Here is a 3820-nt window from a genome sequence, read left to right as displayed (position 1 = left end):
TATTACCCCCCCCACCCCTCCCCAATCCCTCCCTCCAACATCCCCAATTACCCCAATGCATAATCAATCTCACGTTCACTGATGTCAGTTATGGGAACGAACACAAACAACGGAGGATGAAAATTATAGATAAGCATTACATCAAAAATAAGATAATGTCACAATGCCAAGATAATTCTGGACCGATGATTGAACAATATCAGAGCAAACATCCTATTCACACCTTATTAACTTTATGCAGATGCAGAGATTTTATGATGACAGTCAGAGCAATGGTCATCATGCTTGAGGTGTGTGCTTGGAGTTTAATGTTGGTCACGGGTCACGATGCACCATGTATACAAGAATAATAACATTAAAAAAAAATGGAACAACATAGAGAGATGAAATCTCAAAAAACAACAACCAACCAAGGGAGGAATGACAGCGCATCATAATGCCACAATACGACACCATGATCCTCTTATGGATTACCATCACGGTATCTTTTGACGTTGTTTCATCACAATCCCACAAGAAAAGTAAAATGACAAAAGATGATATACATATATATATATATATATATATATATATATATATATATATATATATATATATATATATATATATATATATATACACACACACACAGACACACACACACACACACACACACACACACACACACACACACACACACACACACACACACACATATATATATATATATATATGTTGACTCAGCCTGTCATCCTTCCGAGGTCGACGAAGTGAGTACCAGTGTACTGGGCCGGTGTATACCCCGGTTAAAATAGGTGTACCATATCCCTGTGTCGTAAGAGGCGACCAGGGTTGCGTCAGGAAGGGCATCCGGCGTAAAACATGTGCCAAATAACTATGCGGATCATACAGATGATCCACTGTGGCGACCCCTAACGGGAGCAGCCGTAAGAAGAAGAAGAAGATATATATGTATATTTATATATATATATATATATATATATATATATATATATATATATATATATATATATATATATATATATATATATATATATATTGCTACGGATTTCAGAATCCGGTCTGATGAATGCATCCACAGATCCAGGTCCTCAGACAGTTATTTCCTTAAATGCATGTTCAGATTAGCCCCATCCCCATGTCTAATGGGATCTTAAATGTGATGCGTTGAGAAGGGTAAAGGATAGATCCCCTCTCTTATGGGAAGCTTTTTTCTTTACGACAGACACGTTCACACACATTTCTTTCATGAGCTCTGAAGCCCGCACTCATTTTTCCTCAGCAACATTCTTTTGCGAGCTCCGACACCCGCCTTTTTTGAGAATGCACGGGTCGTCATGGTAACCGTGCGCAAGTGGGGCAGGGTGAGCTTGGGGGGGACTGTGCCCGCGAAGATAGCCCACAGATATAAGACGAATTGGAGGTCCGTTCTGAGGAGAAAAGCAGAGGCGAGAGAAGTAAAATGGCGAGAGAAAGAGGAGGGAGAAGAGAACGAGAAAGAAAGCGGGAGTTGGAGCGCACAAGGGAAGAAGCGAACCAGAGAGGAAGCGTGCAAGCTGCAAGTGAGAAAGTGAGCGTGTGATGCGTGTGTGGGTGTGAGCAGTGACTCCAACAAGTGAGGCATGGGTCGGTCACCAACAACACCAGGGAATAAACCCACGAAGGACGATCTTGGTGCCCGCCAGACATTGACTGGCATTCAAGGCTGTTCGCAAGAGGGTGCACAGCAAGGCTGGGTGCTTGCGACGGACGTGACACGCACACACATTTCAGGATGTTTTCACTTCACTGACGATTACTCTGGTGAGTGAGACGATTCTCCCACCCCTGAACGATCTGTTGGGTACCCATGTCTGTGTTTAGCTGAAAGTAAGTCAACCCCCGATAAGCATCCGCTCTTTGTCTCTTTTCTGGCATTTTGATTATTTTGCTTTGAAATTTTTTCTTTATTTACCTCAGAAAATATAAGCTCTTTTTATTTATTTATTTTATTATTAATAAATCATTGTCGACTTCCAACCTGTCCGTGTTTGTCCTTTCCTTCCATTGGTCTGGCATTGTTTGAACCGAGATAGACTGGGAGGTAATTACCACAGATTTGACCAAAAATAGTCGGCACGCACCGGCGGTTAAAACGCTCTTATTAAGATCAAATCGAGATAACATTGGTGCTTTGCGGAGGGCGCGCTCCCACCTCACGGCTCACGTAACCACGTGACCTCTAGTTAAATGGAATAATTATACGGTAGACACTGGAACTCGTGGCTGACTGGTGGCGTTCGTGGTTCTAAAACAACCCACCGTACCACAATGTTAATTGTGATCGGTGGCCCTACATCCGGCTCTACCGAGGACAACCGGGAATTAATCCCCCTGAGTGACAAGCTGGTGTCTCGGTACCCATGGCCTCAACAATATATACATCCATATATATGTATCTATACATATATATATATATATATATATATATATATATATATATATATATATATATATATATATATATATATATCCACACACACACACATATATATATATATATATATATGTATATATATATATATATGTATATATATGTATATATATATATATATATGTATATATATGTATATATATATATATGTATATATATATGTATATATATATATATACACACACACACACACACACACACACACACACACACACACACACACACACACACACACACACACACACACATACAGTGGGGAGAACAAGTATTTGATACACTGCCGATTTTGCAAGTTTTCCCACTTACAAAGCACGTAGAGGTCTGTAATTTTTATCATAGGTACACTTCCAATGTGAAAGACAGAATCTAAAACAAAAATCCTGAAAATCACATTGTATGATTTTTAAATAATTAATTTGCACTTTATTGTATGAAATAAGTATTTGATCACCTTCCAACCAGTAAGAATTCCAGCTCTCACAGACCTGTTGGTTTTGTCTTTAAGAAACTCTCCCATTCTCCACTCATTACCTGTATTAACTGCACCTGTTTGAACTCGTTATCTGCAGAAAAGACAGCTGTCCACGCTCAATCAATCAGACTCCAACCTCTCCACAATGGGCAAGACCAGAGAGCTGTCTGAGGACATAAGGGACAAAATTGCAGACTTGCACAAGGCTGGGATGGGCTTCAGGACAATAGGCAAGCAGCTTGGTGAGAAGGCAACAACTGTTGGTGCAATTATTAGAAAATGGAAGAAGTTCAAGATAACAGTCAATCTCCCTCGGTCTGGGGCTCCATGCAAGATCTCACCTGGTGGAGCCTCAATGATCATGAGAAAGGTGAGGGATCAGCCCAGAATGACACTGCAGGACCTGGTCAATGAACTGAAGAGAGCTGGGACCACAGTATCAAAGAAAACCATAAGTAACACACTACGCCGTCATGGATTAAAATCCTGCAGCGCACGCAAGGTCCCACTGCTCAAGTCAGCGCATGTCCAGGAGCGTCTGAAGTTTGCCAATGACCATCTGGATGATCCTGAGGAGGAATGGGAGAAGGTCATGTGGTCTGATGAGACCAAAATAGAACTTTTTGGTTTAAACTCCACTCGCCGTGTTTGGAGGAAGAAGAAGGATGAGTACAACCCCAAGAACACCATCCCAACCGTGAAGCATGGAGGTGGAAACATCATTGTTTGGGGATGCTTTTCTGTAAAGGGGACAGGACGACTGCACCGTATTGAGGGGAGGATGGATGGGGCCATGTATCGCGAGATCTTGGCCAACAACCTCCTTCCCTCAACAAGAGCATTGAAGATGGGGCGTGGCTGGGTCTTCTAGCATG

The sequence above is a fragment of the Eptatretus burgeri genome, chromosome 15 (assembly GCF_056783735.1).
Source record: "Eptatretus burgeri isolate ZD-2024b chromosome 15, Ebu_testis_v1, whole genome shotgun sequence".
Classification (NCBI taxonomy): domain Eukaryota; kingdom Metazoa; phylum Chordata; class Myxini; order Myxiniformes; family Myxinidae; genus Eptatretus; species Eptatretus burgeri.
This window is presented reverse-complemented; position numbering follows the sequence as displayed.